At 44.2% G+C, this 24,894-nt stretch overlaps 1 pseudogene; it reads left to right on the top strand.

Moving 5' to 3' along the window:
- Nucleotides 1–1,443: 1,443 nt before the first annotated feature.
- Nucleotides 1,444–24,709, top strand: LOC136588164 (retinol dehydrogenase 8-like; annotated as a pseudogene).
- The last annotated feature ends 185 nt before the right edge of the window (nucleotides 24,710–24,894 follow it).

Genomic DNA, 24,894 nt, shown 5'->3' with positions numbered 1-24,894 from the left:
AAAAAAAAAGATACTTATACAACCGAAAGAAATAGCAATTGTGTAATATACCACTGATCAATACAATACTCCCTGGTTGGTAAAGAGACCTATTGACCACGACTGTTTCTCCATTTTCCATGATTCGGCTACATGGGTGATTTTCTCTTGTAATTCCTATCCAATCCTGACGTGGACAGAACTCACGGGAAAAGAACCCATTCATTTTAATAGGCACACATGCAATTTTTCTCTCAGATGAACAGTTCAAGTTTTAAAAATCACAGTATATCCTATTTTTGCAATTTTTCTTCAAAGAGCCCCTATTATTTTCCAAAGCAGTAGAACCAAACAAACCAAAAAAGCTGTTTAGAATCGCGTGCCACGCCAAGATCTTTTTCACACCCTTTACTATGGGGACCACGTGAAAAACAACAACCAGGTAGTGCAGAGTGGAGGAAAATGAACGGAAAAGAGTCCGATTTTTTTCACGAGGTGTTGAAATTGTTCTTCAGGAATATTGGACCCGGTTTTTGACAAGAAAACCATGACTGCACCTCCACCAGCCTGAACGGTTGTCACCAGACAACAAGGGCTCATCAACTAACACTTGTGCCAAATTCTGACCTCCCATCAGCATACTGCAGCAGAAATCTGGATTCATCTCACCAGACAGTTTTCCACTGCTCCAGTTTTTTTTGCTCTTTTAGGCTGGATTCACATGGGCGTATGTGGTTTTACATTCGCCGGCCGGTGCCCTAAAAACGCATGAATGGGCACACAAATGCAACGGGATGGGGTGGGAGCTAGTGTGCTAAGCCCCCGCCCCCTCCCATTGCAAACAGCCGGTAAGGGTCTGTGAGGAGGAGAGAAGGGGTAGGAAGTTTAGCAGTCACGCTGCTAAACTCCCTCCCCTCTCTGGCAGCTGTATTTGGCTCCTATAGGAGTCTATGTCAGCGGTCGTATTCCGGCCAGGAAAGATAGTTCCAGGACTATCTTTGCTGCCCGGCGCTATATTGGCCAGCCAAGCACTTTTACACCGCGGGTATACGCCTGTGTGATCTGATGTATTGGAATCCAATGCATCAGATGGTAGTGTATATCGGCCAGCCGGTGAAGCTCAGGTGAAGCATGTACAGAATGTCGCCCCGGGGTGTCCTGCCTGGCGAGGCTATAATGATTAGTTCTACAGAAATAACATTTATACGCAGTTGGTAGGAGTGACGCTTCCTAAGAAGATGATCTCTCTCCCCGGTTTGTCATTGCCCTACTTGGCTCAGTGCTTCTCTGACGAGATAATCTTGTAATCTTTCTCATCAGCTGCGCAAAATAAGACTATTAAATGGTCCAATTAGGGCCCGCCTCATCCTTAGATATAAGCCTCTTTGGGAAAGTAGTGGCACCCCTCTATATGCCCCTCACCATTCTGCCCTGCAGGTCTCTCAAAGACCAGGACTCTATAGCATGGCTCCTCGTACAGTGCTAATAACTGGGTGCTCCTCTGGGATTGGGTTGGCATTGGCGGTGAAACTGGCTCAAGATGAGCAGCAGAGATTTAAAGGTGCGTATGACTCCTGCCGATGTGATTATGAACAATAGCGAAAACAGCACAACAAAAAATACTACCCAGAGGCAGCTAGAACGCCGAACATACGAACAAGCCTTGTCTTGCCGTCCCATTATACCGTATTAATCATAGTCATGCAATGTTATTGTAGTGTCAATGGCAACAAAACCATGTGCTATAGAGCGAACATTCTCCCCTGCTCATGCTAGTTCATATCCAGAATGTCATAGCGGCAGTAAAGACTGACACAGCAGGGAAAAGTGAGCAGACGACAATGTATAACAATACAGGTTACTATGCAATTTGGGGACAACCCCCTGTGGGTATGCCTGTTGTTAGTGATTTATGGGATTAATCGTTCTTTTTAATGGTACCAATTGATGATGCATATGACTTTTTGATCGCCCGGCGAGATATGCACAATTATCTACTTCCACCATGACTTTTTAATTTATTTATTTTTTTACAAAACATGTAGCGTGCAAGTTAAATAGGTCATTATGGACACGGCAATACCAAATTTGTGGTGATCATTTTCTTAACACACTAAGGACTCATTCACACAAGCGTATTTGCGCAGCGTATTATGCATGCAAATGTCTGCTCCTAATACGCAGTGAATAGAACCCATTGATTACAACATGCAGGAGTGCGTCTTGGTTGTGCAAACATGTGGCGTATTTGCTCGAACCAAAATGCACTTACGCCTGTGCAAGCCCACTAGGGAACTTAAATATTATCACCTTTGATTGTTCTTATAATACACTGCAATACTTCAGGATTACAATGTGTTATATGGTCTTGTAAGGCTCAACCAGAGGCTGAGAATCACAGCCCCATAGATGGCAACCCATCGGCACTATGATCACATAAACTTTTACCCTTGTAGAAAGGTGCAGCAATACACAAGGGTCAATAATCTGGGTGGTATTTGCCTTGAGTGAACACCCCCAAGAAAAGATACCATCAATGCTTACCTTAACCTTCAACGATATTGTCTGTGTGGTGGTTCATTTACCCAATTTGGTTTACGTTATATGTTGCAAAATGTGACTAGAGTTTGCAGAACAATGGAAACTGCATGCTGCGGTCAGCTTCCTGATGATAATCAGTATCCTGCTGACTGATAATGGTCGTTGATTGATATGGCATGTATGGGGTGCATTCCCAAGGGTGAATTTGCAGGAAATTACAACCCATTATCTGCAGTTGAGGCATTGACACGGGTGATTTTTCTCTTAGAGCGATGAAGCGAGACAGAAAAATAGCCGCATGTTCTATTTTCGTGCGAGTCTTGTATGAGAATAGAACATGTAGATGTTCGATCTTCCGCACATTGCACAGAACAGGGACTCTGTGTCCGTGCGCTGCTAGTCACGCCTGAGAATTTCGGCATGACTCGCCGTCACCTGTGTGAATGTGCCCTTAGGCAATGTCACTCCATGCACTTGGTTAGGGCTCTGTTCAGATTTCCATCTGCTCGTTCCATCATGGGTTCTGTTAAAAATGCTGGAAGAAATAGCGCAAACTGAACTCATTGTAATGAATTGATTTGTACCTACGTAGCGTCTGTTTTGTTTTCGTTCTGTTCCATAACGAACGCTTTTGCTTCGGGATTATAAATCACTAATGTTATAGGATACATTGGACCCATTAGCTGGGTTACATTATCAGAAACTGCAAGAAAGTAACTTGTACATCTGTGGAGCAACATGGTGGTCTTCTGCTGACCCCTAGTGGTAATTGTAGGAAGTGTCCCAAATGACAGCAGCTTTGCTCCAGAACAAGCTATAGGGGGTGCAGATGTAGAATTTGCACTCTGATTTGGCGTCTGAGGGGTCCTAAAGACCCCTCTAGCATATAAATACACAAGTACTGCAATTGGCACATGGCACAGTAGGTGGCACAGCTTGATATAGAGGCGCAGGAGCTTCAAGTTATGCCTCTGATGAAAATTATTGGCTGTCAGTTTACTAGGATGTCCGTTTGTCCATCCAGTCTATATTCTTGGTGTCCATATAGAAGATCAGGTCACAAATATTTCCCTATATATACGGCAGCTTTCAAAGTTCCACTAGCTGACGAACCCCTAAGGGTGAATGCACACGGGTGGATTTGAATTGCGCAATCCTGAGCGGGCGTCTACCTCCGGATTCCGCAGCAAATATGGTCCACAGCATGCAATGCAAAAATGATTCTTCATGCACACAAGCGGAAAGCAATTTTGTTTTCCACTCGCGGATGAAATATCGCAGCATGCTCTATTTTCCTGCAGATTCCGCACAGACGGCTTTCATTGAAGTCAATGGAAGCCATCCGACCCACGGTCTGTCTGCAATGGACATCACTGACTGGCCACGGATTCCACGGGGAAAGCAGGAGTTTACACATAAAAATCCGTACTGCGCATGTCCGCCGGCGAGCTGTGCGCACCATCCACAGTACAGAAAAGAAGAACAAAACACAGGCGCTGGGCACAAAGTCGGGTTACGCTGCGGGCTCCTGCATGCAGAATCCGACCCGGCCGTGTGCATGCGGCCTTAAAAATGTACCTCCACTCTCCTGTCTGACCTAATTATGTGCCGCTGTGTGGCAATAGGAGAGCAGCAGAATTTCAAATTTAGCTTTAGACCGCATTCAGACAGCCGTGTGTGAGTTGTGCCCGAGATTCTCAGGTTGAACCCGCATCGGATATCCCATCTGTGTCCGATGTGCAGGACTGTGGACATTCGCATGTTGTACTCTCACTTGTGAAATGGACCAGAGCAGGATACACTGTGTAATAGGCTATTACTCCGATGGGAAGAGGGGGTATTAATCTTTTTTTGGAGGGGAGAAGGGAACAGAAGGGTTCTATTATTCTACAGTAGCACGGAGGGGCTCTCTCTATTGGGGCACTGGTGGCTTTCACACTGTAAAAGGGGTACAGGGGCATTTTAATCTATAGGGGCACAGTAGGGCTTTATGTGTAGGGGCACAGTGGGGCTGTATTACTTTAAAGGGGCACAGGGAGACTCTATTACTTTAAAGAGGGTTGTCAAAGTTACATTTAAAAATAAGAATTCCAGCTCCCCGTGTATAAAAATAATTGTATATACCCCTGTCCTGGCTCCCCGCAGCTCCAGCGCCCAATTCTCAGCTCTCCGCTATGGCACTGCCTGCAGCGGCCTGTGTATGAAATGTCACAGGCCTCTGCAGCCAATTGCAGATCCCAGTGTTTCAGTACTACATTTGTGATTGGCTGCAACAGGCTGTGACATCCCATAAACAAGTCAACAGCAGCCTGTCAACACAGACCTGGTGGAGGAAACAGAGCTTCAGCTCTGGAGCTATACAGTAAAAGTGACTTTTACTGACACCATGACAGGCAATGGCGGTAATGACAGGATGGGGACAATGCACAGAGACAAGTCGTAGCTTTAACTTTCATGGCGGTTTGGGACGGATAGAGAAGGAAAGTGAAAATAGACGACACCAATGAGAGATGTTATTTGTAAACACTGGAGGTAACTGCACTGTAATCACTATCACTGTGTAGAACTGATAGCTGACTATTATATGGTGATAGCATTATATAGAGGTTACTAGAGCTGAACTACTGTATCTAAGCTGTTGTGTTATAAATGTTCTATTATAGATGCGCTGTCCACTTTAGGGTGCCTGTCCACGGACGTAATTTTGCCAGCGGTAAATCGCTGGCGAATCACGCCCTCTGAAGCTTTCTATAGCATTGCTATGGAAAGCGCCCGCCCCCTGTCCATGAGCAGAGAATCATTGCAATTCTCTGTTAGCAGCATGCTGTGAATTGTCGCGATTCTCCGCGGTCAGCCTATCTGTCAGATAGGCTGGCCAGCAGAGATTCGTCTGCCAGCTCCTGCTCCCAGGCGGCGGCTCTCTGCCGTGGGATACTGCAACACCCGTGGGCAGGCAGTCTAAATGTATATATGTATGGGCCAGACAACGGCCGGTAGCCATGTAAAGTAGCTGCGGGGAGAGTGGTAAATAGGGGGACTCAAATCTGCAGCAATTGCATGGCAAATCCCACCTGTAAGACATCTGGTTTTCGCTGTGGATTTGTTACGTGTGCTGCTGGGATCTGTAGTTCTAAGCTTCCTAGCAGCACAGCCCTCACAGGGTTAATTGATTGGCTAGCAGGAAGTACCACACCCAGCCAGCTCAATCTACTGGGTCTGTGCTCAAATGCACACAGATGAAACTCACAGCAAGTCTATCTGTGCAAGTCTATTATCAATTAACCCTGTGAGAGCTGTGCTGCTAGGAAGCTTAGAACTACAGATCCCAGCAGCACACGTAACAGGATTTGTCAGTGATGGATTTTTCCACCACATGTAAAAGGTGTGGCGGTAGAGGCAGGCGACACAAGAAGCTGGCTACAATGCGGACACCAGATTGACAAAAATGTATATATTTTTTTATTTTAAGAAAGTTGTAGATGATGTTGGCAGTAGAAGCTTCTGTTAATAGATAAACCATATGCAGTTATTCAGAAACGCTGGAAAACCTAACTGACTCTAACTAGAAGTATGCTTAACTAACGTGAGTGGGGGATGGTAACAATCTGCTATAAATCACAATGATCAGCAACACACTTCAGTCGTACAACATGTAGCAGTACCACCCAACGTTTCAACCCACCAATGGCGGTCGTCCAAATACAGTTCGAAAGTAACACAAGTTTTATCCGAAAATTTGTTCGCAGCTGAAGGATAAATATGCGGTCCTCTGGTGTTGGCTAAAGGCTGGATTCAGACGGACGTATATTGGCTGGGTTTTAACGCCCAGCCGATATGCGTTGTCTCTCTCTGCAGGGGGAGGAGGCTGGAAGAGCCAGGAGCAGTGCTCTGAGCTCCCGCCCCCTCTCTGCCTCCTCTCCGCCCCTCTGCACTATTTGCAATGAGGAGAGGCGGAAGGTCGGTGGGGCTAATTCTCGGAATTTGGCCCCACCCCATCCCACCTCCTTTCATTGCAAATAGTGCAGAGGGGTGGAGAGGGGGTTGAGAGGAGGCAGAGAGGGGGCGGGAGCTCAGTTCCTGCTCCTGGCTCTTCCATTCCCCCCCCCCCCCCCCTGCAGATGAGGACACCGTATATCGTTTTTCTGAGGATCCACCTCACTTACATATCTCCAGCTTGTTCGGTACTGTAATATAGGTGAGGCATCTTCGGACATCTGTTGGGGGTACCCCAATTCGCAGAGCATGCGGGACAATGTGAATCCTTTGTAACAGTCTTTCTAGCTGTAGTCCTTGCAGCTTTGTTCTCTCAGTGACGTCGGTTCTAGCTCATTATGGAGCTGCACTTCTCAAACATTGGCTGCCTCCTTTCTTGTGCCACTGGCCCTCTCTAACAGACACCGTTTCTCCAGGATGTATCCTCAATGGCTCCTAAAGCCAACTCCTTACCCCTTATGCAGCTTTCTCTCCCAGAAATGCAGGCTCACTTAACTCTTTACCTGTCAAATCCAAAGCAAGTCAGCTGCTGTGTGAATCCAGTGTTACAATTTTGGAACCTTGGCAGAAAAAAGGTCTAAGACTCAGCACCACTGGCACCGCTCTCTAACTTGCAGCTGTCTATGATCTCAAGTTCTCCGGATCTCCCACCTGACCTCTGCAGCCAATGAGAAGTCGCATACAACAATCAATAGAGTAATGCACAAACTGCAGTAATGCATGACGACCAGCAGAGGTTGCCCTTATACCATCCAAATTATATAACTATAGAAGCCATCACAGAGCTCATTATAGTGCAAACTCAAATTTCTTATGAAAACACCCTTAGATGTAAATGGAGACCTCACATAAGTCAGCGATTTCAGCTATTGTTCACTCTTGCATATAACCATTTTCTATGACACTAGAGTATGCATACTATATCATTATGTAGCTGCTACCCTTCACAGTTTGACTTTAATCCCAAGTGCTAGAGGTACCATGCCTAAATTTTTCTTGAAAAGTGAGACGTGGGCAAGCAAGCTCATGCCCCTCTATACTAGAATGAGGTGTGTTGATGTTGGATCATTTTAATATTTTTAGCAAAATCCCGTCTGTGGTTGTCTTAGGGATGTCATCTAAGGAAGACAACTCCTTCTGCAATCAAAGCTGGTCTGGTTATCAGCTGATTGCTGTGGCTTTGGCTTCAGTAGCCGTGGCCATCAGACATTCTCACTGCTGTGGCCCAAGATAAATGGACACCGGAGTCTGCTGTAGCAAGCACCACTCTTTGTTAATGGCTGTCCTGTGAGAGGAATAGAGATGGATCCCTTTATGATGTTCCAATAACCTGTTGAACCATACAAAAAGGTACTAATTAGAGATGAGCAAGTATACTCGCTAAGGCACATTACTCGAGTGAGTAGTGCCTTGGGCGGGGGAGAGCGGGGAGGAACGGAGGGGAGATTTCTCTCTCCCTCTCTCCCCCCGCTCCCTGCCGGAACTCACCTGCTCCGGCCCCCGAATCTTTAGAGACGAGCGGGGAGATACTCGGCTAAGGCACTACTCGCTCGAGTAATGTGCCTTAGCAAGTATACTCGCTCATCTCTATTACTAAGTGAGACATTCAGCATAGCATGGTTGACTTGGAACCAGCAAGATGATGAAAAGTGGAGAGTAACTTTAAATAATGTCACTACCCAAATTTTTGTGATGTTTTTGTTTTTGAGTTTTCTTGGTCTAACAAATGCTGTATTTTCAAACATGAAAAATTTTCATTACAGCGCTGATATGGCTTGTCACTCATTTTCCCAATCATGAATATCTACATCCCTACTTTTTCTATCCTGCTGCTTTGGGTGTGACAGTTATAATTAAGCAATCCTTCTGATCTCCTGACCTAAAGGACACTGCTCTCTCCTGGTTCTCCTCCTACCTCTCTGACCGCTCTTTCAGCGTCTCCTTCGCTGCCTCTATCTCCACTCCGCTGCCCCTCGCTGTCGGAGTCCCACAGGGCTCAGTCCTTGGTCCCCTTCTCTTCTGTATCTAAAAAGCCCTAATTGGACAAAGCATCCGCAAATTCGACCTCCAATACCATCTCTACTCTGACGACACCCAACTATAAAGCTCCTCCCGTGACATCTCTAAACCATTCCTCCAAAATATCACCGACTGTCTGTCCGCTGTCTCTTATACAATGTCCTCCCTTTTTCTCAAACTTAACCTCTCTAAAACTGACTTACTCACTTTTCCACCTTCCAACTGACCTCCCCTCAACATCTCTATATCAGTGTCTGGCACCATCATAACCCCCAGACACCAAGCCTGCTGCCTTGGGGTCACACTGAACTCTGACCTCTCCTTTACCCCCCACATCCAATCACTGGCCCGAACATGCCATCTGCACCTCAGAAATATTGCTAAAATCCGGGCGTTCCTCACCACGAGCACGCTAAAGACATTTGTTGTCGCCCTCATCCACTCCCGACTCGACTACTGCAACTTGCTGCTCATCTGCCTTCCCCGCACCAGACTCTCCCCTCTCCAATCCATACTAAATGCGGCAGCTAGACTCCTCTTCCTATCCAGCCGCTTTTCAGATGTCTCTGCACTATGCCAGTCACTGCATTGGCTGCCCATCCACTGCAGAATGAAATTGAAACACCTCACCCACAAAGCTCTCCATGGTGCCACACTACCGTACATCGCCTCCCTCCTGTCTGTACACCACCCAACCTGCACACTGCGATCCGCTAAAACACTCAGACTAAACATTCGTCTAATACGAATCTCACATGCTCACCTACAGGACTTCACCAGAGCAGCACCCATCCTCTGGAACGCTCTACCCCAAGGCATCCAGACAATTCCCATTGCATGAAATTTCAGACGCACGTTAAAAACGCACCTCTTCAGGGAGGCATACCAAATCTCCTGACCTAGTCCTTCTGCCATTCCCTATGGCTCTCTACACCTTCCACCCTGCCTATTGCATATGACCTCTACCTCTGCACCTTCTTACCGCCCCACCCCATTTGCTTCTTAATAATTGATTTCCACATGTAATTCCCGTACTGTGTTCCCCCCTTATCTCCACCCTCCCATACCTCCTGTATCACCTCCACTCCGTTTGTTCAAACTGATTGTATATCACATGTAACTGTTGTATTGTCTGTGTTCTCCCATGCTTGAAAGCGCTGCAGAATACGTTAGTGCTATACAAATAAAGATTATTATTATACTGGTTTTGGGCCCACTGTTTGGCTATCCAATATGGCTGTTGCAATTTTCTAACTATCTAATGCACGTTGTGCAATGTTTTCCAATTGCCCAGCAATGATCACATGAGCAGCACTGGCCAATCAGAGAGAAAGTATAGTGCATTAATAATTATTATTGATTATAATCAACACTACCAATACACTATGGGGATTAGGAAGTTTGAAGATTGCATCATTCACCTTGAATGACCAAAAACGGACCCGGAGCTGGTAGATCAGAGGAATGGCAGAGGAGAACTGCAGGTTATACACTCCCGCCACTGCCAATTCTGGGATAGAATTTTGTCCTAAAACTGGTTGGTTACTTTAATAATCCAAGGATGTAACTAAAGGCACATTGGCCCTATTGCAAACGTTCAGCTTAGTTCCCCTGTCCACCAACTATTCTTCGTGGCTGCTGGTCATGTTTTGCCTGAAACTTTGCACTGCATTGCTGGGCTTCTTAAGTGACCCATCGATGCATCACTAGTAGCCAGGGGTATTTCTGGGGTCTCAAAAAGATTAGGAGCACAAGACCCATGAGATAGTTATGTCTCCTCTACACCCCCCCCCCCCCCAAAAAAAAACACAAAAAAACAGTATACCCTCTGTGCCCCTTAAAGTAAAAATGACCCACCTCTGTGCCCCCCAAAGTGATAGTGACCCATGCAGTTCACAGACTCCTGAAGCCCAGGCCGGCAGAGAAGAACCAGTATTGTTATTCCTACTGAAACCACAGCTTAGCCAAAGTCACTTCATACAGAGTATATCAGCCTGACTCTTCCCATATTTCCTGCTCTCAGTACAGTATGAATGGCAAGGGAAGAGTCGGACTAATATGCTTTGCCCAGAGTGATGCAGGTTAAGCCGCAAGTTGGAGCTGCGGGCAACTGTGGTGAAGGGGAACTTTGGACTTGGGGGCACAGTTGCAGCTGTGACTGCTGCGACTCTATAGCTACACCACGAAATGAACCAGGAAACTCAGGATGAACAGTATTATAGGTAGTGTAATACAGGGGAGAGGAGAGTACTGCAGTGTATAGATTGTGGGGCAAAAAAAAACTTAAAATGTAGGTTACATGTGCTGTATATCTGTAAATGTAACATATCATGTGAGTAAGGCTCTGTTCAAATCAGCATTGGGGTTTCCAATTATCTCTTACGTCTTGAGAGCAAGTAAATTGAATCCCTACAAAGCATCGATCTGTTCTATCATGGAACCGAGTAGTGCCAGACGGACGTCATTGACTATAATGGAGTCTGACTTTCATCCTGCCCTCCATCATTTTCCTGGATGAAGTAGCGCAGCATGTGTAGTGGCCCGGTACAACGGGGCCCCTCCATAACTGTATGCATGCATTTGTCTAATGTCGGTGTCTTCTGTGTTGCATGAATGATGTGTATTGCATAGCTGCAGCACTGAAAGGGTTAACTGTCTGGTATGTGAGCTGACTGTCTGGAAAATGTATCTGTTTGTTTATCATGTGACCTTGTGAGATATATGTGTATGCAAGGTGTGCAGTGGTGGTTGTTCTGGGCTTGCAAGAGTATTGAGAGTGCTGCAAGAGGACCACTCAGGCCATACAGCCAGTGCGGCCCAGAATGTAAGAGGCCGAAAGGAACCTACAGCCTGCTGTGGGACTGCCGTACCCAGGAGATATGGAAGGACTCTTCCTGTACTATGAGAGAGAGAGTGAGGAACCACCATGCAGCGCACCATGCTTTTATCAAATGTGAGTGTTGACCAGTAGAATGCTGGAGAGAAAAGAGCGTGTTGCTGTAATCAGAACCTACAGATAACAGGGCTCTGGTTTCTCCTGTCCACCCGTGAATCCTCCCTGTCACACGACTTTGATGTTTTACACTGTTTTCCTGCTGGCCTGCATCTCAAAGTTGTAATCAAATTGCTTCAAGTAAAGCAACCAGTCATCCGTCCGTTTCTGGAGGCTGTGTCTTAAAAGAACCCTGGGTGTGTGTGGATTTACTCCAACAACTAGGAATTCCCCCACTGAGGCCGCGTGAGGGTGCGTTTACTCCGCCATCCATGAATTCCCCTGCGGCACAAGAAATGGTGGCGTCACGTGTGACATAAGAGACTAAGGTAATCTGTTATTGGGGTTCCTGTTTATTAACCTACCCTCGGCCCTTGAACGTGTCACTGGTTACCCTCCAGATAGGAGACTCTACCCCGCTGTGTCCCGCTCCTTGAACGCTGCACATGCTGCGCCATTTTATGCAGAATTTTGGCCACCGATATTCTTTTTTTTTTTTGATGATAATCATTTTGTGTAATCGGGCCCTGAGCAGTGGTGCATCTGTAACTGCAGCCTGTGGCCGTTCTGGGATTAGCTCTTTACAAATCTGAATAATCTGCCCCTGGCTTTTATCTTTTTAGTGTTTGCATGTAGAATTAATTGACACAAAAGTCAGGAAACTTTGTAAATACATTAAATTACTTATCTTGTATTGATCCTATGTCATAATCTATCTAATACTCCAGAGCGTCAAATGTAATTCTGCAGACTTCAGAGCTGAAATCTCTGAGTATTACTTTCTGATTCAAAGTCTACACATAGCTTGCCGTTGGGACTTATAATGTCCTATTTACACCACTGTACAGTTATTTATTGGTAACTGTCCTGCATTATAGGAGCTCCGCCAAACTATTGAGGTTGTGTCTAATGACAAGCTTGCTGACAGCTTCCAATGACAATCGGCACAACTGTAAAGCAAGTGTAGAATAAAACACAGGATATGACTTGGGATCAGTACAAGAGAAGCGAGTTATAGAAATATGGTATGTATTACTGATATTATACAGTAAACCTTTTAAGTGCTGCACCTCACGGGTTACTTGCTAAGAAACCAAAAAATCTACATTTATACAAATCAAAGACCATTCTCTTGACTGCTCATTTTCAGTTTTATCCGTTACTTGTGCCAGTAAGAAGTTATAGGGGAAATATCTTATCACATGACAAATATTTTCATTTCCTATTTCTCAATCATGGTATGTGATATGTGTGTTGTTCTTTATTAGGGCGGTTTCACATCTGCACTCCGGTGTTCTGTTTTCCTGCTGTGTTCAGGGAGCAAATAAGGGGAATCCCCATGGCTCCATCTGTGGACAGAACTGAACAACACCGGGCGGACCCCATTGACTATAATGGGGTCCGCCTGCTATCCGCCAAGCTGCCCGATTTTGGGACGGAAGTATCAGTAGCAGTGAGAGACTTGCCTTCTAGTAGTCAGCACCAGTAGTGACAGGTAGTTAGGGACACTGAACACTCACACATTCTAGTTAGCCAGTGTGATTAAAATCACATATCACCCGATATATAATATGCGTGAGATCCCCTGTACTTCTCAGTACCATAAACTCTACATATAACCTCCAGTACACTAGAATGTTTTTTGCCTATGTGGAGTCCACTTAAAAACCAGTCTCCATATGGAGTCTATACTCCCCATATCGGTCAATGTGGCAAGACACATTTCATGGTTTTTAACCCTTTCCAATCCACTGTCTGACATCTAAAGACCATACGATTTAAGACTGTACAACTCCGATGTTGGAAGACGTTCGTCGGGGTTGTCTTACTGTATATTGCCAGCCTCTCTGCTGTCGGAGCTCATACTATGTGTCACCTGATGCAGTACTGGCTTTAGCCAGCAGATAGCGCCATTGTATAACAGCAGAAAAAGAGTAAGCCCCCTAGGAAAACCAGGATACAAATTGGATTGGAAAGGGTTAATGCACACACAAAGATTTACTGTTCTGATATGATTTATGGATGAAACTCAGCCATTCAAGTCAGTGGGCTACTTAAAAACAAACAGCACTCATGCTATCCATGTGCAGTCCATTTTTTTATTTATTTATTTATATATTATTTTTTTTTAAAGAGATGTAGAAAATAGAATTGGGTCATGGAAATGCACATGGATGGAAAAATGTTTGTCTTTTCACACGTAGCACAGATTTTTTTTTTTCTTAATGCAAGTGTGCACCTAAGACTTCTCTCCCTCTTGATGTAAACGGCAGGTAAACGTCTCTTGTACCCCACCAACCAACCACCAACAACTCCCCCCATCCTCTCGTCATTCGCTTCAGAATGGGCTTTGCAGGAATTTGAGTTCTCCAGCTTGCAGTGCATTGGTATATACTGCAAGCACAGAGAATAAACAGTTACATTTCTAATAGTATCTGAATGCAAAAATGCTTTTGCTGTAAAAGTACTTGGATAAAAAGCCTTTCATGGCTATGTCCATCTTTGGAAGCAGTTTTGTATTGCTCCAGTCTTTTCAATGTGATGAAATGTAATCTGCTTTTTCACTGCAAAAGTCACAGCTCTCTGTCCAATCATCTCTCTATAGTCATTGCCACAATGCGCAACCTAGCAAAGAGGGAAGCTCTTGAACATGCAGCAGGAGACTCCCTCAAGACAACCCTGGAGATAAAAGAGATGGATGTCCGGAGTGAAGATTCCATCCGAGATTGTGTGAACAGCATCCCAGAAAGACTATAGACATTCTCAGTGAGTGGTGCGTCACTTTCTTGATAATTAGAAAGTAACACATAAGTATTATTGATCTACTAAATGTGGTGCTGTGTATCATTGATTTGTCAGAGGCAAGAGAATAGCCTAATGGTTATACCCTGCCAAACACAAAATAATAAATTGTATACTTTATTAAAATATATGTGCTCAAAAAAAGGACAAAGACACTTTAAAATAAAGGATTGGGTGGCTAAACTAGATCTAGAGTAGGTGGCTGAACTAGATCTGGAGTATGTCCATAGAAGAACTTAGTATATGTTAGCTAGGCAAGCTGAAAGGTATGATACAAAAGTGTGAGTTAGTAGAGGTACTATGCAAGCAGCCTGATTATAAGTTTCCTAGGTAAGCTGAAAGGGCAGTCATTTATAGCCACTATCATATTCACACAGCATGCAGTCCTCAGGGAAACAATATAACGGCAGGTAGTCAATACTGGGGCACACAGCCAATAGGGGGACACATTAGGCTATCCTGTTGCCACAGGCAATTTTCTTGGTAATTGTTTGTTTAGCTAGGTATACCCTAGAGCTGTCTCCTTTCCTTACAATCTATCATTGATTTGTGTGACTCTCTGATGGAATGGACCACAGAGCGATGTGGGCTTTTGGATGTGTGCTTGAAAATCTGCATTTTGAGAGGTTTTTGGGAATTAGAGCCTGGTAGTGATGAGCAAGCATACTCGCTAAGGGCAATTGCTCGAGCGAGCATTGCCCTTAGTGAGTACCTGCCTGCTCGAGAGAAAAGGTTTGGCTGCCGGCGGCAGGCAGGGAGCGGCGGGGAGGAACGGATGGGGGGAGATCCCTCTCTCCCTCTCACCCCCCCCCTACTTACTGCCACAACTCACCTGTCACCCGAACCTTTTCTCTCGAGCGGGCAGGTACTCACTAAGGGCAATGCTCGCTCGAGCAATTGCCCTTAGCGAGTATGCTCGCTCATCTCTAGAGCCTGGGCTAAAATGTTCCAAAAATAATGGGAAGTAGGTAAAACCTGTCTCCATATTGTTATGTTTTAGAAAGGGGTTGTCCCAACTGTTTTGCTGCACGTAGCAAAAAAGCTCTGTAAATTGCACAGTGACTCAGGTTAGTGCTGTAGGCTAAATCCTATTGAAGTGAATGTAACTCAGCCTGCCGTACCAACCCAGGCCACTGCGTAATGTACGGAGCTGTGTGGAGCACAACAACTAGAAGTGGGACAGCTTCTTTAAATCAATGTTGTAAGATGTTATTCATCTGTTTGTCATTTTTGCTGCAGTTAATAATGCTGGAGTGGGGCTTATCGGACCCATAGAATGTCAATCCATAGAGGACATGCAAGGAGTCTTTGAGACAAACTTCTATGGGGTTATAAGAATGGTTAAAGAGGTTCTGCCTGATATGAAGAGAAGGAGCGGACACATTTTAGTGATGAGCAGTGTGATGGGCCTACAAGGTACACACAAGAATAATAGTAGGATACAACAGATGTGTTGTATATAAATGTGGGAGAGCTGATTCTTCTCTTAGCTATTTAGGACTGCTTAATGGGGGTATATAATGAGGCGAGTCTAAATACTTTACAAACATATTGCAAGTATTCGTAGTGTGTTTAAGTGATACTCAGGATTTTACTGGCTTACCAAACAATCAAGTGGGTCGAGGTACTGGTGCAGTAATGGGACTCAATGTTAGTAAGACCCATGAAGTCCATTCAAAAACACCTTTATTTGAAATAGGATTATCCATGGCAGAAAACCTATTGGGTTGGAATGGTCTCCCAATAATATACTGATCAAAGGTTGTGCCTCAGCAACCAGCAAGTGCTCAGTTCTCCTGCAGTGTTATCATAGGGAAAATGAAGCATAACAGCCTGCACACTGAAATCAATGCGATGTCCAGGTAATGCAAGTTCCTTAAACTAGGGATGTCCTTCAAATGTTTCCTCCTCTCCCAGGATGTCATTTCCTATAACAATGATATTTGAGGCCCATTGTACACAGATTAGCCACTTTATCAGAAACAGCCATCTAGTACTTCCTTTTGGCCTTCGGAACCATGGCAATTCATCATGGCATGGATTCACTAGGGCATGAAATCGTTTTGCAGAAATATTGGCCCATGCAGACAGGAGAGCTTCTTGCAAACAAATGGAGGTACTGATGTGCTCTGAGCATCCGGCAGGTAGTAGTCATTTATTCATGGTGCTTGTGCCAAATTTTGACCCTCCCATCAGCATGGTACAACAGAAATCTATCCGAGCAATGATTTACCACTGCTCAATTATACAATTTTTACACTCTTGCCCCTGGAATCTCACCTTTCTGTTTATCTTAGACAGCAATGGCACTGGAGCTGGTTGTCTGCTGTTATAGCCCATGCATGCTAAGTAACAGCGACTTATGTATTCTGATACACTCTTCAGAGCACCAATGTTATATTCAGCTGCAGTTTGCTTGCCTGCGCTTCACCTGTTTTGTCAGAAAGATTCTTGGCATCCTCCTTTGACTCCTTTCATTGACGAGTTGCTAAAGTCCACAGGATCCTTTCTTCCTGGATGTTTTTCGTCTGTTAGTGCAAACCAATATTTGCTATATGATATGCTATTGGCGTCCAAATTCTTAGTTAGTTATTCTCCTGAGCTCAGCTTATCCTATCACCACATCAACTCTTAAGGCCCATTTACACTGGATGATTATTGCAAAAAAATCGCTAATTGGCAATCATTTAGCGATAATCGGTGCGTGTAACTATGCACCCATCGTCAGCTTTTCGGCTGATCGCTAAAATCAGTCCAACATAAAAATCGTCACTCACTTTTATCAGTAGTTCTCCCCGTGGAGAACAAAGGATCTGAGCGCAGATAATAGCCTCAGGCTATTAACGTTTGAGTGCTCTTTGAGCGATTATCTGCTTGAGTAAATGGGCCTTCAGCGTGATCAAAGTTATCTGTTTATTGATTGACAGACCGCAGCTTTTATAGAGGCACATGATCTAATTACAATAATTCAAATCTATTATAATTCATTTATTACCATTGGTCAAAGAAACATAAACATGCAAGATAAGGAATTTAACATCTAAATTGCTGAAGGAAAAGCAGTGCAGATGCAGTAGAATCCTACATGATTAAGTTCTTAGAATACAAAGATACTTTATTTATAAACAATAATTATTTAGAGAGAGACAAAAGAACAGGGTACAATGACCCGAGACATTCAATCTAGGGCCTTGGAATGTTCTAATCATCGAGGTCCCTTATTATTCTTCAATACATTTTAGCAAATCTTGTTAAAGGAAAAGTACAAAATAATTGACACAGAAGATGGCTACTTGCTCTCAAAATGGCTATGCATAGGACAGAACATGGAGTCATATTCATTTCACTAACACCTCATTCACAACATTCTCTCATCATTCTTTCCTTTTGTGAAAACCCCTCATGGTAGGCAGTGAAATGCTGGCTCTGACTTGTCTAACCCCAATGAAGAGTCCTTGTTGGAAGTTGCTTACGTTGTTGGATTTTTCAATTCTAATGTGGATTCACATTGAAACTGTTTGACGGACTACTTGTCACTTGATCTCATGCTGCACTCCAATTGTAAAAGACAACCCCCTAACTGTTGCCTCATATGCCTGGAATACGGTGTAAAAAAAAAATCAGTACTCACCCCCCCCTGGCGTTCCGCGGCGCTGCTGCAGGCTGTCGCTACCTCCTTGTCCTCGACAGAGCATTGCTTTCTGGATGCCGGGTTTGAAATCCCCGCCTCCAGAAAGCTAATGCTGTGATTGGCTAACACACGCAGCGTCAGCCAATCACAGCCATTCAACATTAAATGGCTGTGATTGGCTGACGCCGCGTGAGTTAGCCAATCACAGCCATTCAACATTGAATGGCTGCGATTGGCTGACGCCGTGTGAGTTAGCTGATCACAGCCATTCAATGATGTCATTGAATGGCTGTGATTGGCTGACGCCGTCTGTGTTAGCCAATCACAGCATTAGCTTTCTGGATGCGGGGATTTCAAGCTCCGCCTCCAGAAAGCAATGCTCTGTTGGGGACAAGGAGGGAGCGACAGCCAGCAGCAGCGCCGCAGAACGCCGGAGGAGGTGAGTACTGATTTTTTTTCTTTTTGACACTTTTCTTTTTTTGTATAGCTGGCGTATAAGACGACCCCCGACTGCAGAGCAGATTTTTCGGGGTTAAAAGGTCGTCTTATACGCCGGAATATACGGTATCTATTCAGCTTCCAAGTTTGCGATTGAAGGATTCTGTGAGAGCCTGGTCTTTAAAACCCTGATATTTAATGTTCAGTAAGTGGTACATGAATATTCCAATGATCGAGAGCATAAAAAACTCTTTGGTTCTGTTAAATCACTTATAATAGGCAAGATGGAGATTGATGGTATCAATTGTTCTCGTTGGACGAGATTTGGGCTATAATTGTGTAACAGTTGAATTGAGATCACTGACCTACAAAATTTAATTCCGTATTATTCTTTGTATGGAAACTCCATTATCTTGCTGTATGCAGCAAATCTGTGTTCTCTCCTGGATTTTTCATAATTTTTAGCCATATTTTTGTCAAGCTTGTGAGTCATTCCTGGAGGATTTTCGAAGAGCTCGTCAGTATACCCAACACAATAATTAAAACTGATTTAGTGAAGTTTTGCTTACAACTAATGAGACAATAAATGTTTTAGCATCTTGAAGGACAACCAAGCCTAAAATACTGGTTGTCTTAAAGGGATACTCTCATCTTATAATGTTGTGGCATATCAATAGAAATATTACAATGATTTGTGGGGAACTGCAAGTGAATACGGCTGTGTGGTAGTTCCCTGAAGTGTAGAGCATAGCTTGCAGGGAAATGCTGGGAAGAACCACAACTGCACCAACGCGACTCTTTAATTCTGAGGATTGTGGACCCCATGATCAGTAAGTGATGGTAAATCCTTGATGTAGGTTATTATTTTTAATTCCATTCCTAAGTAAATTATCACTAGCTTACCTGCTGTTTACTTGCTTATTAGTTTCGACCTTCCTGAACTCTTACTCATAGCAAATAACAGCTGTGTATAATAACTTTGGAAGCACAAAATGCGTTAGCAGTTATACCTGTAGATCCAATAAATCCTGGTCTTATAGAGACAGAGTGCTGGATTATCTCTTTATCTCCCAACAATAAGCTGATCACATTGCCAAAACACCAATGGCAGTGGTACGCAACTTGGTTCAGTAAACGTCCTCCTTACCTGAGTCTGTAGTCAGGTGAAGATCTGAGCTGCACATCAGCAGTACAGATAGATGTCATCTTGTTAATGTTTTGCAAACTTTTGTGAAATCAGTTACACTGAAACGTCTTATTATTTGTCAAAAGGAAAAGCAAACCCAAAATTAATTAAAGTTATTCTCTGCTTTGGAAACAAAATTCTGTCCTTGCACCAGAAGAAGGGAGCATATTACCTGCAGTTGTTCTTGTCTTCCGCTCCTCTGATCTGCTGGTTCCCGATCCTGTTTGCAGCCATCCAAGATGGACCACACAATCTTCAGACTAAGAAATCCCCCACAGTACATTGATAGTCTTAAACTACTAATACCCTATACCTTCTCTCTAAGCTCCCAATAGGTGGTTCCATGAAGGATTATTCCATTGCTCATTTGCATATTTAAATTAACTGGCTAACTGTGCAGCCTTAGAACATACTGGAACCCCCAGAGTTGCTCTCCATTTTGGTTAAAGATGAAAATTCTAAATTGCCCTCCATCCCCATTAATTTAGAAACCCATTTTGAAATACCCTACTATGTTGCTCTATCTTGGACAATCATTTTAACCCCTTTGTGCCGCAGGACGTCCGTTTATTTTCTATGCTTACAAAAATCCTTTTCTCGTATGAAAAACTAAAAAAACAACATATTTGGTATCCTCACATCCATAAAGGTCTACACTATTAAAATGACGCATTATCATTCTGCATGGTGAATGTTTGTTGTTTTAGAAAAAATGCAATGTCCGAATTAGACTTTTTCCATCATCCCATCTCCAAGAAAAAATGTAATAAAAAGCAATCAAAAAGTTTTATGTTCTCCATCATGGTACCAACAGGAACTACTGGATGTCCCTGAAATATTGAGCCCTTACACAACTATTGATGGAAAAATAAGAAAATAGAGGCAGAAAATAATTTTTCTTTTAAGTATATCTTATTTTTTTGAAAGTAGCACAAAAAAGCTACATTTGGTATTGTTGCAATCATACTAACCCATAGAATAAATTTATATCACTTATTATTAAGACCCCGCCCCATAAAGATGGCGTAACTATGGTATTTTTCCATTTCCCTCCACTTCGAAATTCCTGTAAGTTTTTCAACACATTATATGATACATTAAATAGTTCCACTGAAAAATACAAGTTGTCTTGCAAAAAACAAGCCCTTAGAGAGCTACGTCAATGGAAAACTAAAAGAGATGATATTTGGCTATGTCATTAAGGAGTTAAATGAAAGAGGATCTGGTGTAACATTTAAAAAAAACACATTATGAAAAATGTTATGTTGTACTTGTTACCTAATTGCTGCAAGTAATAAACCTACATGAATGATTCATTATAGGATGATAAAGAAGAAATAAAGTCTAGTTCATCCAATAAGATATTGTCTGTGTTGGAATTTTTACTAACTGGGGAGATCTGTTTGTGTTCTGTCTGAATTCTAAGTTTACAAGAAGACAGAAGAAACCTTATGTCATAGGATACAATAAAACTTAACTTTTAAAAAGTATATTTAAAAATGGAAAATATTTTAGTGGGGTCCTACAATGACCCTAGTGTTTCATACTACCTAATCAGATTACCCACCCTGATATGGGCAATCCTGATCCCAAAGTATCCCTTGAACTCAATGAGGTAAAAGGGAGGTAAATAGTGCTTATGGTTATTATGATACGAATCAAAACATAAATAGTTTTTAGTATATTATCCACAATCCAATAACTGATCAATGGATGCAAGGATAATAACCATATAGGGACCTGCAGAGTCACATTTCCAAAATGGTGTATTCCATTATGTCAATAAGACGTCCAATCCAAATCATGCATCTAATTCATGACCATAATATAGATATATAGCTTTTATTGGATCACAGGTTACATACTAAAAACTGATTTTTTTTATTCATGTCATAATGACCATAAGCACTATTTACCTCCTTTTTCCCTCATTGAGTTCAGTTGATACTTTGGGACAGATTCGGATCAGGGTCGCACTTATCAGGGCAGGCACACTGAATAGTTAGTGTGAAACAGGAAGGTCATTTTAGGGCCCCACTGAAATATTCTCTGTTTTTAAACATATTTATTAATCGAAGTAATTTTTTTATTGTATTTTATGACAAGGGTTTCTTCAGTCTTCTTGTAGTCTTTATTTTTGACCCTTGAACTCATCTATGTACTAGTTGCTTTTTGTGGTAGGTTTTGGCTGATTGCTAAGGTTAGCAATGAAACAAAAATAACTATTACTTTTTAACACTTGCATAAGATGATTAGTTAAGTTATACTGTATTTGGTGCCATCAAGTTCTCTCTTCCCTGGATTTCAGCATTACGTTGATAGAACCAGGGCCGGTGGTGACAGAGTTTGAATTGAAAGTTTATGAAGATGCTATGCGAGGGGATTACTCCAAGGCAGACCCTGAAACGTCAGATCTGTTCACCAACTATTACTTAAAGGAGATGTCTCGAGGAAGCAGTGAATTTTTTTTTTTGCCCAGTCCCCCCCATTAAGTACACATTACTAATTACCCCTGTAAATGACATTTCTAGCTGGTTCGTACTTACCGTTCCAGCGTTTCAGCAACTTATAAAAGTTTCCCCAAGATGGCCGCCGGCTCTTTTCCCGTCGCTCGCTGCAGCCCGACGTGCGCGCTCCCGAGACGCTGCCAGCTGTGTCTCCATGGCAACCAGACGCCCCGCAGCCGCCGACCAGTCACCCACCGCCAGGCAGCAGGTAACCGGCGCAGCCCCCCCGGCGCAGCGACAGCCCCCCCCGGCCCAGCGCTACTTCCCCTGGCCTAGCGACAGCCCCCCCCGGCCAGCGACAGCCCCCCCCGGCCAGCGCTACTTCCCCCGGCCTAGCGACAGCCTAGCGACAGCCCCCCCCCCCGGCCCAGCGCTAGTTCCCCCGGCCTAGCGACAGCCCCCCCGGCCAGCGACAGCCCCCCCCCAGCCAGCGACAGCCCCCCCCCCCGGCCCAGCGCTACTTCCCCCGACGCAGCGACAGCCCCCCCCGGCCCAGCGCTACTTCCCCCGGCGCAGCGACAGCCCCCCCCCATCGCAGCGACAGCCCCCCCCATCGCAGCGGCAGCCCCCCCATCGCAGCGGCAGCCCCCCCCCCGGCCCATCACTTACCAGGACAGCTGGACGGCGGGACAGCTGGGCGGCTTCTCCGGACAGCTCGGCAGCTCTGCACCTTCCTCTAACAGAGGAAGGTACAGAATGGCCGCTCCAGCGCGCTCCCGAGCAGTGACAGCTCGTCTGCGCATGCGCAGAAGAGCTGTAGCGGGGAGCACACTAAAGCGGCTCGTGCTGAATGGAGAAGACCGGACTGCGCAAGCGCGTCTAAAAAAGCAAGCTGCCGGCGAATTTAGACGGAACCATGGAGACGAGGACGCTAGCAACGGAGCAGGTAAGTGAATAACTTCTGTATGGCTCATAATTAATGCACGATGTACATTACAAAGTGCATTAATATGGCCATACAGAAGTGTATACCCCCACTTGGTTTCGCGAGACCACCCCTTTAAAGAACTCAAAAGCCATCTTTTCTAGTCTTGGGCAGACCCCCGATGAAGTTGCTGAGGTAAGGCCTGCAAAGAACAATGGGGTTTTAATGATTGTGGACATTTAGAAATTTAGCCTGTGAAAAATGTTATAGTGCAGGGTCGGAGCGACGGGTAGACAGAGTAGACAGCCACCTAGAGTGCCAATGAAGTGAGAGCATATTGACACTTTTTTCATACATCCAATTCAATGCTGTGCCTGATCATGCTGTAGGTGCCAGGGTGGAAGTAGGGCATTTCTTTTTAGAGCATTAGTGAGGGAAGGCCACTGGTCAAAAAGGAATAGGATTTCAACTTTAACCAAATGAGTGCTATTATCTAAATAGAAGCAGATGACCATTTTATTAGACTCCCATTTAGTAGCTCGTTGGTCCTTTGACCTTTAGGACAGCAGCAATTTATTGTCGCAGACATCCACATTGACGGAGTGTGTCAAGAAAACTTTCCCCTCACCATTACTCCTCCTCCACCAGCCTAAACTGTTTTCACCTGACAGGAAGGGCTCATCGATTCATGCTGCTTGCACCACATTCTGACTCTCCCATCAGCATGGGGCAACAGAAATCAGCATTCAACTGACAAAGCGATGTTTTGCCACTGCTCGCTGATCCAATTTTTATACTCTATTGGCCACTGTTGTCTTTTCTTCCTGTTTTTCTTAAACAACAATGGTGCCGGAGCCGGTCATCTGCTATTATAGCCCATGCATGCTAAGGAAAGACAAGTTGTGTGTCTGAACATATTAGTTGAAGCATCAATGTTGCATTCGGCTGCAATTTCCTTAACTGTGCAGCGCCAGTTCATCAGAACAATTCCTGACATCCTCCTCTGACCCCTTTAGTTGACAAGTTGTTTATGTCCACAGGACCCTGTTAGCTGGGTGATTTTTCCTCGATCACACCAATCTTAGTATTTTCTCAAACACCACTGCACAAGAAATCCCAAAAGGTTGACCATTTTTGAAATCCTGGCCCCGGCTAGTCTGGCACTGATGACCAGGCCTTGTTGGGAGTCACCGAGAATGTGAATTCACATTGAAACTGGTCCATAGAAAACTTGACACTTGATTTTATGCTGCACTTAGGGGTCATGGGTCTAATTTCCATACGGGGAAGCGCCAATTGTGACAGGCCTGGGTCATTAATAAAGTGGCCATTCAGTTTATATATAACTATTTCCAAGCTGCAGGAGCCGGTGCACCAGTCATGGAAGGTGCAATGAGGACTATTTGTGTATTGGGGCCTAGGGAATATGTATTCTACATAAGAACGGTTGGGATTGGTGGGGAATGCATTGCTACAATAACTCATAGACAGCTGATAACGTCTGGTTTTGTTTCAGCATACTCTACGTGTCCTCACCATGGAGATGCCTCCTTTTCGACATCAGACTAACCAGGTTTATACTCCACTGACTGCACTAAAATATGCAGATCCCACCGGAGAACTCGTCAATGATGTATTTTACAAGATAGTTTTCCAACATGACACACTGATGCAGGCCAGCCGCCGTGCCATCAAGCTCCTTCGCTGGAAAGCACAGAAGGTACAACAGGGAGCAAGGATTCTGGGATTTCTCTGAAATATCAATTTTAGAAAGAAAATGGAAAAGCTATAAATGCCGTATGTGTAGACCAGTAAATACAGGAAGCCGTTTCTGCCAAGTCTCATGAAAATGCAAGATATGAAAACAAGTGAGCGACACAGTCTACGAGTACCTTTCAATTCCCCATCACTGAACACAAACAATTTGGTAGTGGAGATATA

The sequence above is a fragment of the Eleutherodactylus coqui genome, chromosome 13 (genome assembly GCF_035609145.1).
Source record: "Eleutherodactylus coqui strain aEleCoq1 chromosome 13, aEleCoq1.hap1, whole genome shotgun sequence".
Lineage (NCBI taxonomy): Eukaryota > Metazoa > Chordata > Amphibia > Anura > Eleutherodactylidae > Eleutherodactylus > Eleutherodactylus coqui.
This window is presented reverse-complemented; position numbering and strand designations above follow the sequence as displayed.